Genomic DNA, 16,172 nt, shown 5'->3' on the forward strand with positions numbered 1-16,172 from the left:
CGGCTCTGCAATATCGCGTGGACATCAGGGGCAGTCCCACTGGCTGGCAGACCGGGGTGGTGGTCCCCTTATTTAAAAAGGGGGACCGCAGGGTGTGTTCCAACTACAGAGGGATCACACTCCTGAGCCTTCCTGGTAAGGTCTATTCAGGGGTTCTGGAGAGGAGGGTCCGTCGGATTGTTGAACCTCAGATTCAGGAGGAGCAATGTGGTTTTCGTCCTGGCCGTGGAACACTGGACGAGCTCTACCCTTAGGGGGATCCTGGAGGGTGCGTGGGAATTTGCCCAACCAGTCTACATGTGTTTCGTGGATTTGGAGAAGGAGTTTGACCGCGTCCCTCGGGGGGCCCTGTGGGGGTATGGGGTACCAGGCTCTCTGATACGGGCTGTTAGGGGCCTGTATGACCGGTGTCAGAGCTTGGTCCGCATTGCCAGCAGTAAGTCTGGTTCGTTCCCAGTGAGAGTTGGACTCTGCCGAGGCTGCCTTTTGTCACTGATTCTGTTCATAACCTTTATGGACAGGATTTCTAGGTGCAGCCAAGGTGTGGAGGGCATCTGTTTTGGTGGCCTGAGGATCAGGTCTCTGCTTTTTGCAGATGATGTGGTCCTGTTGGCTTCATCAGAACGTGATCTTCAGCTTTCACTGGAGCGGTTCGCAGCCGAGTGTGAAGCAGCTGGGTTGAGAATCAGCTCCTCTAAATCTGAGACCGTGGTCTTGATTCGGAAAAGGGTAGAATACCTTCTCCAGGTCAGGGATGAGGTCCTGCCCCAAGTGGAGGAGTTTAAGTATCTCGGGGTCTTGTTCATGAGTGAGGGAAAACTGGAGCGTGAGATCGATAGGCGGATTGGTGCTGCATCTGCAGTGATGCGGGCGTTGTACCGGTTTGTCGTGGTGAAGAGAGAGCTGAGTCAGAAGGCGAAGCTCTCGATTTATCGGTTGATCTACGTTCCTACCCTCACCTATGGTCATGAGCTTTGGTTAGTGACCGAAAGAACGAGATCGTAGATACAAGCAGCCGAAATGAGTTTTCTCCGAAGAGTGGCTGAGCTCTCCCCTAGAGATAGGGTGAGAATTTCTGTCATCCGGGAGGGGCTCGGAGTAGACCCGCTGCTCCTCCACATCGAGAGGAGCCAGCTGAGGTGGCTCGGGCATCTGGTCAGGATGCCTCCTGGACGCCTCCCTGATGAGGTTTTCCGGGCACGTCCAACCGGCAGGAGACCTAAAGGTAGACCCAGGACACGGTGGAGGAACTATATCTCTCACCTGGCCAGGGAACACCTTGGGACTCCCCCGGAGGAGCTGGCCCAAGTGGCCGGGGAGAGGGAAGTCAGGGCCTCTCGCCTTAGGCTACTGCCCCCGCGACCCGACTTCGGATAAGCGGATGAAAATGGAATGGACTAAATCACTCAGATAATGTTTTTGGTAGTAAATACAATTTCAATGAATGTTGAATAAAAGTCTAACAGACTCAGACGCTCTGAGTGTGCGTTTCTGATCTTTTGATCCATCAAAGTTGAGAGATTTATAAGATTTTTACTGCATAAAGAAAAACAATCCATTTGATGATGACGTCGAGCATCACAGCGTTTCTTCAGGTGACAAAACATCCAGATGGGATTTAGATACAAATTAAAGCATCAAATCACGAAGACAGATGTTTTTCTGTCTGGATTCAAACAAAATCCTGCTGTTATTTAGAAAAGGTAAAACAAAATGGGATTTTCTGCTCCTCTTTCTAAAAAAAAAACCCCAATTAATTATCACAATTATTTTTGAACATGAGGTTGTTTTTGGAGCGGTTCGCAGCCGAGTGTGAAGCATCTGGGATGAGAATCAGCTCCTCTAAATCTGAGACCGTGGTCTGGAGTCGGAAAAGGGTAGAAAGCCTTCTCCGAGTCAGGGATGAGGGCCTGATGGATTGGTGCTGCATCTGCAGTGATGCGGTCATTGTACCGATCTGTCGTGGTGAAAGGAGAACTGAGCCAGAAGGCAAAGCTCTCGATTTACCGGTCGATCTACGTTCCTACCCTCACCTATGGTGACGAGCTTTGGGTGTTGACCAGAAGAACGAGATCACGGATACAAGCGGGCAAAATGAGTTTTCTCCACAGGGAGTCTGGACTCTCCTTCAGAGATAGGGTCAGAAGCTTGGTCATCCGGGAGGGGCTCGGAGTAGACCCGCTGCTCCTCCACATCGAGAAGAGCCAGCTCGGGCATTTGGTCAGGACGCCTCCTGGAGGCCTCCCTGGTGAGGTTTTCCGGGCATGTTCAACCGGGAGGAGACCTAAAGGAAGACCCAGGGCACGCTGGAGGAACAGTTTTTCAGCTGACCAAGGAACGCCATGGGATTCCCCTGGAGGAGCTGGCCCAAATGGCTGGGGAGAGGGAAATCTGGGCCTCTCTGCTTAGGCTGCTCCCCCCACGACTCGACCCCGGATAAGCAGAGGAAAACGAATGGAGGAATTTTGTTTTTATGTTAAGAATGTGTCATGCATGTGGTTTTTTCCCCTGTAGAAGGTATTCCAGAGTGTTCGAAGGACGGTGCAGATGTGAGTATCAGAGTCAGCGGGTCAGCTGACTGATTCTGATCATATTTAGGATCTCCACAGTGTCAGAAACTCATTTTTCCTCCTCTGTCCTGTTCCGCCTCAGACGGAGACGTCGGCTTCACTCTGATACACGACAGTCAGTGGGAGCGAAGCCCTGGTTTTAGCTCGCCGACGTCCCCTCTTCCTCTTCTTCAGTGAGTCTGACTTCACACCTTCTGCCGGCGTGTCAGATCAAAGGAGGACTCGTTAAAAAAACACCACAGCAGAGTGATGTGATGTTGGCTCCTCGTCATCTTCCTCCTCGGTCTCTGCTTTGTGGTGGTGATTAGCATCAGTCAGAAGTCACTTTGTTCTTGAAAAGCTGGCATCAAAGACGCTCTCCTTTTCTCAGATGTCTAATAAAATTAAAAGCATTCCTTGGAATACGGTTCTTCGCTGTGAGGAGGATCAACTCGAGATTGGAGCTGGAAAATCTGAGTTACACATAAAAAACGAGTAGACACACTGGTTCACATTCAGACGTGCCTTGTGGCTCTTCATGAATACAACAAATCTCCCAAAGAACCACAAGGTTGTCCGACGTCAGCCCTCTTCTGTCATCACTCCATCAAATAGAATATTTCATCTCTGCGAGTCGCTGTACTAGTTTAGCAGTGTGTATGGTTTCAGCTCAAGTCAGAATGGTTGGTGAAGAAAATTCACCAAATCTGGAGAAACTATTCAAATAAACCTCTGGGCAGGAGATTTTTATCATAAATCACGCAAACTATGATATCACACGCACTGGTGATTCAACCATGAAGAAAACACCCAAAACTTAAACACGCTCTCACAGGCTAGTCATGATCCTGACCTTTCCTTTATTCACACAACTTCCTGTTAATAAGGCTGCAGGAGCCACGTTTCTAGCGAGTTATAGGATGGGCCTGTGTTTCCTATGCTAAATGAGCTAATTAAGGAAGTAAGTTTCTCTTCCTTGGCATTTAACCAGCTTCTTTATTATAGATAGACTTCCTTGTCATGATGGGAGGCAGTTTTTTGACCCACGACATGCAGAATCACACACGGAGAACAGGTGAGTGTAAAAACAGGATTTATTATGAGGATCTAAAGGAGTAGCAACGGGAACTGGAGATGCTGCGTACTGGTAGCAGGATTCCAAGGTGGGGTTCTGAGGGAGGAGACGGCGAGTTTCCAGAAGGATTATGGAGATACTGGCTGAGATTGGAGCTTACCGTTTCCGGTAGAGGCAGGCGGCAAGGAGGGGGCTCGGTCAGGTCCGGGAGAGCTGAAGAGGTCCAGAGAGCAAAGTCCAGTTTGTCCAAAAAGGTGAGGCGGGTGTGGATGCTGGTGAAGGCAGGTGAGCGGCTGAGAGCGGACAGCCAGGGGAACAGCAGTGTGAGCAGGAATCCAAGCTGGTTATGTAGACGAGTGGAGATGGAGTGGGAAACCTGGAGGAGAACAGGGGAGAATTGTCTGAACTTTCAGGCGACGGGTTTTCTAACAAGATGAACAAACTTGAGACGGGTCAAGATGCTAGCGCTACCCAAACAGAGTAATCATCCGGCGTGGAGTAGTGTCACACTGCTCCTTAAATCCCCTGGGCCTTGATGACAGGGTCAGCTGCAGCTGGTTGCTCTCAGACACGCCCACCTGCAGACAAGACAGAGGACAGACATGATTACTGGCAGGCAGCTCACCACGGACCATGACATTCCCAGCCTCAGTCAGGTTTCCTGGACCCCTGCGGTCTGGTTACCTTCTTAACTCGTTCTCTGTCACACTCGTAGACAGCCTCCTCTGGTTTAATCAGCTGTGTGTCAGCTTGTTTCAGCGCTCTATGCAAACATTTCCAAAAAAAAAAAACATATCAGAGAGGCTATAACTCAACATACGGATGAACGTCTTCATCTCCACGTCTTTTATCCATCAAGACTTAGAAAGTAAACATGAGATGTTGGTACAAATGTTATGTTTTAAGTTACAACCAAGACCAATGGTTGCTTTGGAGTTCAAAGTGGTTCGTTCAGCCAGTTTATGTTTCCAGACTAAAGCCTTGCCTACATGATGTCGGCAGTGGAGTTAAGTATGAATTCATAACCATGTAGCTCCTCCCACCAATGTGTGAATGAGTGTTTGAATGACTGATTGTATTGTAAAGCACCATGCGGGGTTGTAGAATCCCAGAAAGCTGTGTGTCTTTCTGGCCATTTATCATTTTACATTGTTTCTGAAAATATCTTCGTCCACATTATTCCGACAAACAACAAAATAGACCACCACACCTTCAGATGAAACCGTTTTTACATTTTATCTCACCAAAACCTGTCGATGGGATTACTTTTTTGATGATAGATAGACAGACAGACAGATATGGATATGGATATAGATATGGATATGGATAGGGATAGGGAGATAGGGATAGAGATAGATATAGATAGATAGATAGATAGATAGATAGATAGATAGATAGATAGATAGATAGATAGATAGATAGATAGATAGATAGATAGATAGATAATGGATGGACGGACGGACGGACGGACGGATAGATAGATAGATAGATAGATAGATAGATAGATAGATAGATAGATAGATAGATAGATAGATAGATAGATAGATAGATAGATAGATAGATGATAGATAGATAGATAGATAGATAGATAGATAGATAGATAGATAGATAGATAGATAGATAGATAGATAGATAGATAGATAGATAGATAGATAATGGATGGACGGACGGACGGACGGATGGATGGATAGATAGATAGACAGATGATAGATAGATAGATAGACAGACAGACAGACAGACAGACAGATAGATAGATAGATAGATAGATAGATAGATAGATAGATAGATAGATAGATAGATAGATAGATAGATAGATAGATAGATAGATAGATAGATAGATAGATAGATAGATAGATAGATAGATAGATAGATAGATAGATAGATAGATAGATAGATAGATAGATAGGTAGGTTTAACAACTGTATTTGCAACTTAAGGTGGAAAATATTTATTCTGGTTAATAAGGATGTCCCACCTCAATACTTTTTATATACTCTTTGTTGGCAGTGACAGAAGTCAAAGGTTTTCTGTAAGTTATTGCAAAGTTTTCACACACTGTTTCTGGTATTTTGGCCCATTCCTACATTTATATCAGTTGGGGAGCAGTGATTACATGGGGCTGTCGCTGGGCAATGTGAACTTTCAACCCACTCCAAAGATTTTCTTTGGGGTTGAGATCTGGAGACTGGCTAGACTACTCCAGGACCTTGAAATGCTTCTTACGAAGCCACTCCATTATAAGGGTGGTGTGTTTGGGATCATTGTCATGCTGGAAGACCCAGCCATGTTTCATTTTCAATGCCCTTGTTGATGGAAGGAAATTTCCCTCAAAAGCTGGCGATACAGGACCCCATTCATTCTTTCCTTTATATGGATCAGACATCCTGGTCCCTTGGCAGAAAAGCAGCCCCAAATTATGATGTTTCCACTCCCATGCTTTGCAGTAGTTATGGTGTTCTTTGTGCAACAGCATCCTTTCTCCTCCAAACACGATGAGTAGAGTATTTAAGTTCTACTTTGGTTTCATTCGACCACATGACGTTCTCTAATCCACTTCTGGTCCATCCAGATGCTCTCCAGGAAACTTCAGACAGGCCTGCGCATGTACCGTCTTAAGCAGGGGGACACGTCTGGCACTGCAGGATTCGAGTTCCTGGTGGCGTAGTGTGTTGCTGATGGTAGCCTTTGTAACTTTGGTTCCAGCTCTCTGCAGGTCATTCTCCAGGTCCCCCCCACCCCCCACCCCGTATGCTGACATTTTGCTCACTGTTCTTGTGATTATTTAGACCTCACAGCATGAGAACTTGCGTGGAACTCCTGATTGAGGGAGAGTATAGGTCCTGTCTTCCACTTTGTAATAATTGCTCCTGCATTTGATTTTTTCACACCAAGCTGCTTACATATTGCAGATCCAGTCTTCGCAGCCTGGTGCATGTCTACAATTTTGATAGTGATTTTGACAACAAGTTCCAACAGGTGCCATTAATACAGCTAACGAGTGGAGGACAGAGGAACTTCTTTCAGAAGAAGTCACAGTTCTGTGAGAGCCAGAAATATAACTTGTTTTTAGGAGACCAGCTTTTTCTTTCCATCATAATTTGCCAATAAATTATTTAAAAATCAGACAATGTGATTTTCAGGATTTTTTTTCTTCTTCTCATTTTGTCTCACAGTTGAAAATTACAGACCTCTCTCTCGAGACCTCCCCTGTGCATTGGACTGTTAAATAATATTAATGAGAACTGACTTATCAGATTGCCTCCCACTTTAATATCAGAGATATCTGCCGGCTGCTTTGCATAAACTTGCTGATTTAAACTGAAGAAAAGGTGGACTCCCTCTGCTGCGGCTCCAGTCATGATGGGGGTACAGCAGAGGTCTTCAGAGCAAAATCAGATCAGCTGCTGGAACAAATTTTAGATTTCTGCAGGCTACAAAATAAATAAATAAAAATAAACCGGGAAAAGGCAATATAAGAGGCTAGTAGTAATTTCATTGTTGCCATAGTAACAAATGTAATCATAACTCATTCAAATAAACAAGGCTTTACATACTAGCCTGCGCACACTGACACCATCTGACACGTGCCCAACAGACAAACCTGCTGGACTTTCTTCTTCTTCTTTGGAAGAAAATACATAAAATAAAATAAAATAAAATATTTTTATTGATTTATTTTACGGTCTATAGGAAAAAAAAATAAATTGTCTGCGTTCTTTGTGTCAATAAAGGTTATTGAAATAAAAAAGATGGCGGCGCCCTTGGGTCGGTCGTGATGCAGAGAAGCAGCTCGTGTCTTTGTTATTAAACAGCGGAATATTATGTTTTCAACACCAACAAATGGTTTTACGGATGTGTGAGTACAACCCGGAAACAGAAAACGTGGGAATAAAACAGTAAGTGTCCTTTAAAACCATATTTTACTAACAAACCCATTTCACTGTGAGATTATAGCCGACCAGAAACAAGACAGAAAACGTTTATTAACCCTCTCAGGCTCAAAATAAGTTTTGATAAAAGGACGAACAACTAGTCCTTCAGGGGTACTTCTGAGTTAAAAAAATGCTCATGAAATACGCATGTGGAGTAACCAGGTAGTTTTAATGTTGCAAATCTGCAACGCCTCCGGAGGTTTAATATAATTAAAGGGTGCCAGTTCTCCGTGTGTTTTTAGTTAGAGAAACGAACACATCAGTCGGCTTTAGTGTAGATTATTACATTAAAATCCAACTTCGATCATTGAACAGTCTTCTCTCTTAGGTGCAATGTTTATATCTGTACTTAGCTTTTGCCTCTGCCTGTACAGTACTTAATGCTGTTTTTAAATACGCTTTAGAAATAAAACTGGTGTGGTAAATTGGTTAAAGTCGCTTGTATATTGTACGTTTACGGAAATCACGGAGATTTATGTTCTAATTGTTGAAACCGATCACACATCAATGAACGAGAATGAGTCTGATAAGGTTACTTGGAAAAATGACATTCAGCATAAACCTATTTGACAGAAAACAGCCACCAGTTTGTTTAACTGATCACCCACTTCCTGTCATAAAAACAAAAGCTTCTAGTTCATCGGGTTAAGTTTGTACTCTTCCACTTTTAAAATAGTCTCAACATTCGGGGGAACAAATCCTCTTAGATATCTTTATTGTTTCACAACACTGGTCAGATGTATGAGAAAATCCTATTAGCATTACACCATCAAAACGTTTGTAAGAACGTATTGTGTATAATAATATATTTTGTGCATAATAATGAAACGTTTGACTTCATCCAGGACCACCCTTCTGGTTCTGGATCATGCTCATGAAAAAGGAGTTCAGGGTCTGCAGGTTGTCCTCTGATTCCTGACTGGAACTTCTTTCTTAAATTAGGAACTAGCAGCAGAGCAAAAGGTGTGGATCACTGAAAACATTTCTGATTTTAAATGGTCACTCTTGAGTTTTTCATCTAGGCTGAACATGAGAATAGTCTCCTACACCCATCTCCTACTTTAGCTTCTAATAGAAAAAAGATGGTAAAACTCTATGATTAGAAAAGCCTGACAGATCTACATCACGCTGTCACTAACATTCATGGATTCACCCATCTTGACTTGTGACAGGGCTGTTGTTTTAGCGTCCAGGAGACCGCAGAGAACGTCTCTAATAGCAGAAGATAACGTTAGCATTAGCAACTCCACCACACAGCTGAACTCCTGCAGGCTTGTGTTATTTGTGGAGATAAAACATCTCTGTTGCAAAGCTAATGACGTCGGTGGTAGAGTCGTTTTGTTGTTAGCCAATCAGAGGCGAAATGTCCAAATATCTGGAAATACTCCAAATCCTGTCGTGATCAGCCACTCTCTCCTTCAGCTCACTCCTCCACGCTGATGCAGGCGCTTCTGTTTTTTTCCCTGAGTATGACTTACATGCTGTTTTTGCCTACTGGAGACCACTGCAAATGTATTGATTAAATTAGTCATCCACACCTTTAAAATAAAGAGTCTATTTGATTGAATAAAAACACGTAACTTGTACATGACTGACCTCATTAAACAGTATCTGTTAGAACTGTGAGGAATTTAGCATCAGACCGAAATCTAACGTGTGACAGTTCTGTGTCTGTATTTAACAGCTTAAGGTCAAACAGTTTTGTTGGAGTTTATTTTAAAGGTGTATCAGACTTTCTCATTGAAATGTAGTCATTAATGTACTTTTTTAATTCCTCACACAAATATATGTTTCCTGGCCTCAGTCGTGTCTTTCATCCTGTTAGCAGAACAAAGAAACAGGAAATGTTTTTATTCCTGTCATCTGTCACGGATCTAATGCAAGCAATGTATTGCAAGGACTCACTGGGCTCCAAGATGAAGTATAATACTTATAATATACCAGATACTGTGTCTACTTTAAGGTATTTGTAGACCATCGTAGAGGCCGTCCGATGTGGTTTTTTGGAGGCTGACACCAATACCGATTTTTAAAGAATTGTGTTGCAGATGGCTGATTATTACGGCCAATATCTATACGTTTTAGCAGCACATTGATTGTGAAAGACAACTGCACACTCACTGTGTGCAATATAAATTAAATAAGTCAACAAATCTCTTAATATTCAATGAACTTAAAAAAAAAAAACTCTAAACACATTTAAAGAGCAAGTCACCCCAAAATCAACTTTTTTTTCTGATAAACTATATAAATGTGTGTCTAATTGTGCTGCAGACACATGTAGTCAGTAGTTTTGCACTTTAGTGCATTTTAGTTAAAAATTTAATTTTCTTCCTAAAACTGTCAGTGTCAGGTAAAAACTCTGCCCTGCATTTGAATTAAAATCTGCCATCACTATTGGCTAAGAGGTACCCTAGAACAGTGGTACTCAACCTTTTTTCACTGATGTACCCCCGTGAAATATTTTTTTCAGCCAAGTACCCCTAATCAGCGCAAAAACATTTTTGGTTGTAAAAACAAGACCTTAAATAGGTGCCTTCAGTGACTGATTTATTAAACTTTGAAACTGATAAACAAGTACAAAATTCAACCATTTGAGAAAAAAAACTATTTTGAATATTTTAAATGTTAATACTCCATAACTAAATGTATTGGAAATATTTTTCATCACTAAAATGTGATTCTAATTAATTAATTGAAAACAGTCACCATAAAACTATTTAAAACCATAAGATTACTCATTGAAAAATCCATAAATGTGCAAAACACTGCACATTTTTTGTAGTATCTCTTGAACTATTTGGAAAAAAAAAATATATAACTAGAAATATTTTTAAAAAAATATATCAAATACAGGCCAAAGAAATGATTAAGCTAATTATAATTAAAGATTTGTGCTCATACAAAGCATATCAACATAAAGTGTTCTCTTTTGGGATCATAGTATATCTGTTCTCTAAAAGAAATCATCAACGTCATTTTAAATAACAATTGCTAAAAACAAATGTAAATCTCAAAATATATTTTTAAATATCAAAAAGAAGATTGAAATCTTAACATTACTGCACTGATCGGAGTGTTTTTACAGACTTTTTAGTGAGACACTTGGGCTTGTGCTTCACTGAGGATCTTTTTCATCCTTGGTGGCAGGGAGGCAACTGCTGTGATCAAGCTCTTTTTTAGACACAGTCTCCTTCTCTGATGTACCCCCTGGAGTTTCTTTACATACCCCCAGGGGTACGCTTACCCCCATTTGAGAAAGGCTGCCCTAGAACATTAGCTGGTACCATATGTTGTCACAATGATGTTGTGAACCTGTGTGTGTGTATTTGTTAGCGGCTCCGCCCTCTCGGCCTGCAAGGCTACAGCATTTGTTGCATTTTTCAAACAGGGAGTGAGAGTGGAATAATACTCTGGTAGGGGGTGACTTGCTCTATAAAAAATGGTGTGTTGGGGTCCTTAGGGTCCTTTCTTTAGTCTGTTAGAGGCAGCAGTTGGCCACACAGGTGCCTGAGTAAAAAAAAAAGAAACTTTGTTTATCGGTTTTTAAAAATAATTTCGGCCGATATAGAAAAAGTTGAGTATATCGGCCCGATATATCACCTGGCTGATATATCGGTTGGCTTCTGGACCATCGATTTATAGTATTTATCTGTTTGTGCCATGTTTCAAACAGAATTATAGGTAATAATATCTATATCTGGCAAATGTGGTCTAAAATCCATGGTCTTTGAGACCAAATGCATTCAGTTGTGACACAACAAAACACATAAAGATCATGTTTTAAAGTTGTGATATCTCTGAAATATGTAAATACTTTCAATTACATGACTTTAAAGGGCATGAAAGTATTTTCTTCCTTCAACATATAGTTTGACATCATAGAGAGTTTAACTCATTAAACGCGTAAAAAGCAGAGTGAACAAACATGAACCAGAACTCTTTGCTGGAAACATTTTTTAATTGGTTCCCCCAAAAAGTACTCTGATGAGGCTTTGCCTCTGTCTCCTCATGAGGTAAATAGATCAGAACCGGGGGGCTTTTTGCAGAAGTTTTCAGTCACTCTTCACAGAAGACTCCCAAATGGATCAGTGCAGTCGCCATAGAAACGTGATCTCCATCTCTTGCCTCAGCCCACTCAGTCAGTCACACCATCAGAGATGCACCCAGGCTTGAAAGCGCGGCTCTCCCAGCTGCAGTTGGGGGTAGCAGCTCTGTTTGTTGTGATTTTTAACTTATCCTCAAGAGAATTCAGTGGGAAAGGAAACAAATGTCCCACAAGCAGGTGGCTGGAGGTACTTTTTTATGCTCGCGTAGCCGGAGAAGCTCAGAGGTATTCCTCAGAGAGTCGGTTGTCCTCCCCTCAGGCTTACACTCTTTGTTACACAACGAGAAGTGTTTTAGCTTCTTGTGTTTGAATGAGAAAAAATGTGTTGTACAGTAAAAAACACAAGATCAAATTGATTAGAATACAGAATTGTTTTTCCCTCCATAGCCGTAGATGATCACTCATAACTCTTATTTTTTCATTTAGCTAATTTGCATGCTTATCTCAGTTTGTTGTCATGGAGCGCAGGCTGTGGTTTCCTTTGCTCGGCAGCTCTAAAGGTCTCTCTGTCTGAGATCTTCATGCGTCACTACTGAGGGATTATTCAGCTGGCAGGTCAGGGAAGCAGCAGTTGTCCTCCAGGAAGTAGTCTGCACCACTGATGACCTTAGAAGCTGTGTATGTGTGTTAATACAGAATCATTTAAGATGGGTGTTAGGATGCACCGATATGAAATATTTGAGCTGAAACCGATATCCGATATTAATGTCGCTGTTATGGCCGATAACTGATATTTGCAGGTTCAAGTATTAACAATGTTCTTATTAAAAAATCATATCAGCAGTTTGTAGGCGTGGAGTTGGGATTTCAGCCGCCATGGTAAAGCCTGTGGGAGGGCAACACTGCATTTTCAGTTAGCCGAATCATCAATGCAAAGTAGGGCTGAGCAATAAATTATCGTAAATTTATCGTTATCGAAATTTCTGACTTTTATCGTGATAATTTTTCCTATGTCAATAAATTTGATGATAAAAAATGAAAAGATGTGTGTAGGTTGGCAACGTTCCTGTCCCTTTAAGAAGCTGTACCACCTTGAGTCATGTAATGACTCAGCTAATACATGTGACAGCCCCATCTAGTGGACAACTTTTGTTTCTGCACATACCTGTAGTTATCGTCCATTTATCATTATCGAGGTGAAATCCTCAATATATCATGATATCAATTTTAGGCCATATCACCCAGCCCTAATGCAAATCCTTAGAAGAAGAAAAATAAGAAGTTTGTTTTTTGCCTGGAAGTAAAAGTAAGAGAGTAATGTCTTTGGAGGCGGAGCATTGAGCTAAAATCAGAGTGAACATCGGCACAGCCTACACTAGCTTGAGGGAGCTAAAGGAGGTTACAAAATCATAAACTGATGGTGACCTGGCTTTGTTGTTACTGGATTTGTAAGTAATAATGTTTTTTGTCCAACAGTGTGGATTTTTTAACTTCGTGGTTTATTTTAGTGTTAGTTGGTTGATGTTAGTGTTAGCTAGTTGTTAGCGCTAGCTACAGCAGGCTGCAGCAGTGTTGTTTACAACAGTTGTAATTCCACTTTCAACCAGCAGGGCGGAAAAGCTGGAAACTGCTCTGTGTTACTTTTATTGGGAAAACGACCACTGTTCTGGACATTTTGTCCCACGTATTTGTTGTTATCTTTCACAAAGTTACATTTTAGAAAAAATATTTTCAATGTTGAAACTCTGATTTATAATAAAGAAGACATTTTAATTTAAGTCAAACGTTTGCTCTGGTAGTTTTCTTGAGTGTTATGTAAGTAAACAAATAAATGCTGTGAGACTGAAGAAATGTTAAAGTTACAGGTCATAAAAGCACAAACTGGTTTGACTGTCAGCTGTCATCCTCTCGTCAGAGCAGGAAGGGGGTTTCACGAGGAACAGCCTGTCTGCGACCTCAGTGACGCATAATCACATTACGCCGAGCAAATCTCTCATTTCACAAAAACATGCTGTTGTGTGAGCGACATGGTGTGAAAAACACAAACTGTGAAACTGTAGCGGAGAAGAAAAACCATCAAGTGGAGGTGCTGCAGAGGAGAGACATCTGTCATCTCCAGACGAGTGGACATAAATCACATGCTCCTGTAGATCCAAGTCCCACCAGTAAGAATGGAGGATTTATTTAAAAAATTCATAAGAAAAGGAGAGGGGGTGTTTACTAGATCTTGGCTATGAAAGAGTGCTACCTAAAAAGTCAGGTTCAGTTTCCATGGAGGGATGTTCAGACCTTGCAAAGAGAGCAAGATTCATGAAAGATTTACAGTCTCATAATCACAGAGAAATCTATCATGTCAGGCCTGAAGCGGTGCTTTTGTGTCTGAGGCGACCAGTCAGGCCCTCGTTCTTGCAGCCATGAGGTGTGATGGTAGCCTCCTGACATTGTTTCTGTCATTGCTTCAGTTTTATACACAGTGGTTCATTTATTACTGAGAAGCAAAGAGTGATGCTGATGGGATTGTAATTTGTTTTTTTTAGAGTTTGTTTGATTTACAAACCGGCTCAGCAGAGGGAGCCTCACTGGTTCGTGTGTCATACATGATGAGACAGATGGATCTTCTGCTGTGCAGCGTCCCAGATGGTTTAGTGGAAGTCAGAAGTGGGAAGCTGATCCAGTAACATCCATATCTTATGACCTTTAAGTTTATAGTTGGGTGAGGGACTTTTTTTCATAAAGGTTCATTAAATTCACTTTTTCTACAAAGTTATTTCTCTACTGAGAAACAAACATTACATAAAAATGTTAATTTTAGCAGCGTTTCTCCTTCAGGTTTAGACTGCAACGTTTTATGGGTGGGAGATTTTAGGCTTGGTATGATTTGATTAAAGTGACAGTGTGTCTTTTTCCGTTGCAAGCAAGCAGTATTTCTGTGTTGGAGTAAGACCTTACCAACGGATGCCCAGTAGGGTCAAAAAGCCTTGGGGAATGCAAACTTTAGCAAAATGGCAAGCCCTTCAGTTTCCCTTTCATCACTGGCAACAGGTGAAGAGGTAAAAGTGTAAAACAACAACAATTAAGAACGATGAACGTTTTGTAAACGTTTGTTACAAATCAGTAAATGCATTTACTGATTTACATACATTCCTCATGGGCTCCTGTAGAAGGACATATGGCGTCTAATATGGCGTCTCCCAGAGACTTATACCCGCTCCCTTGAATTTTAGACCTGATTTTTATGGTTATATGTTACAAAATCACCAATATTTTTCAACAACCGGGCATCATTTCATTAATTTTCAGCAACATTTTGACGGACATTTCCAGAAATAATTGGTAAAACCTACACGTTGTCTCTTTAAGTTGTGATGAACGGGGTTGGAATTATAAAACAGTTATTTCTGCCCCCTCACCTTCCCTCTGTGCGACTATCTGGTAGTTTTAAAGCATTTTAAAAAACCAAAATGAATTTGCTGCCAATAAATTACTCTAAATAAAACAAAAACTAATCTTTCAGTTGGTAAGAAACCACTACTTTACTAAAATCACAGCTGACATACAAAAAGCTTGTGGACTTCTATTTTGAATAATGTGAACGACTGTTATTCAGAAATAAAAAATATTCCAAAACCTCACTTTAACAGTTTGCTATAATCAGACTAATGCTTGTATTTGAGTGTTAAAATGACTTCATTCACCAGAAGAAGCAGCAAAGAGGAGAGAGAGAGAGAGTTTAACCGAGTGAGACTCCCCCAAACTGCTCGCTCCTGCTGAGGAGGAACACTTTTTGACACAGCAGTGGTCTCTCTCAACGTGTTTTTAAAATATTCGGTCGTTCATGTGCATTATGTCGGTGTATGTGTGTGTGTGTGTGTGTGTTCTGTCTTCTCGATCCCCAGTGAGTCGTGGAGGATGGCTGCTTATACTGAGCCAGGATCCTCTGGAGGTTTCTTCCTGTTAAATGGGAGTTTTCCTCTCGACTGTCGCTGCATGCTTGCTTAGTATGAGGATTGCTGTAAAGACATTGACACTAGTCAGTGACTCGATGTAACCTGCTGGGTTCCTTATATAGGAAACTTTTTTCTGATTGGCTTAATGACCTGACCTGCATTGGAATGTTTACTGTGTGAAGGTCCTTGAGACGACTCTTGTCGTGATTTGGCGCTTTATAAATAGACTTGATTGAATTATCTCTTCAGTCATGACTCGCTCTACATGCTCATTTAGCACACAGGTAAAACTTAAGGCCACGAGAAACTCCAACATCATAGTGAAGTTTGCGGACGACACCACAGTGATGGGTCTCATCACCAACGTTGATGAGACGGCCTACAGGGAGGAGATCAGCGCCCTGACCCACTGGTGTCAGGACAACCGTCTCACCCTCAACGTCACAAAGACAAAGGAGATGATAATGGACTTCCAGAGGTGCAGAGGAATACACCCCCCCATCACCATCAACGGCGAAGCTGTGGAGAGGGTGAGCAGCTTCCGTTTCCTTGGAGTTCATCTGACTGAGGATCTTACGTGGTCAGTGCACACGAACAATACAGTGAAGAAGGCACAGCAGC

General features: G+C 41.9%; 1 protein-coding gene across 3 annotated transcripts in view; it reads left to right on the forward strand.

Moving 5' to 3' along the window:
• The first annotated feature begins 7,375 nt into the window (after window positions 1-7,375).
• Window positions 7,376-16,172, forward strand: part of lars2 (leucyl-tRNA synthetase 2, mitochondrial) — a 59,876-nt gene continuing 51,079 nt past the window's right edge. For 2 of the 3 annotated variants that reach the window (XM_015975925.3, XM_070550784.1), the window contains exon 1: window positions 7,376-7,520. The gene's annotated coding sequence lies outside the window, so the exon portion shown is untranslated. The remainder of the gene's footprint in view (window positions 7,521-16,172) is intronic. The other variant, XM_015975926.3, reaches the window with a different exon arrangement.

This window comes from Nothobranchius furzeri, chromosome 5 (assembly GCF_043380555.1).
Source record: "Nothobranchius furzeri strain GRZ-AD chromosome 5, NfurGRZ-RIMD1, whole genome shotgun sequence".
Taxonomy (NCBI): Eukaryota; Metazoa; Chordata; class Actinopteri; order Cyprinodontiformes; family Nothobranchiidae; genus Nothobranchius; species Nothobranchius furzeri.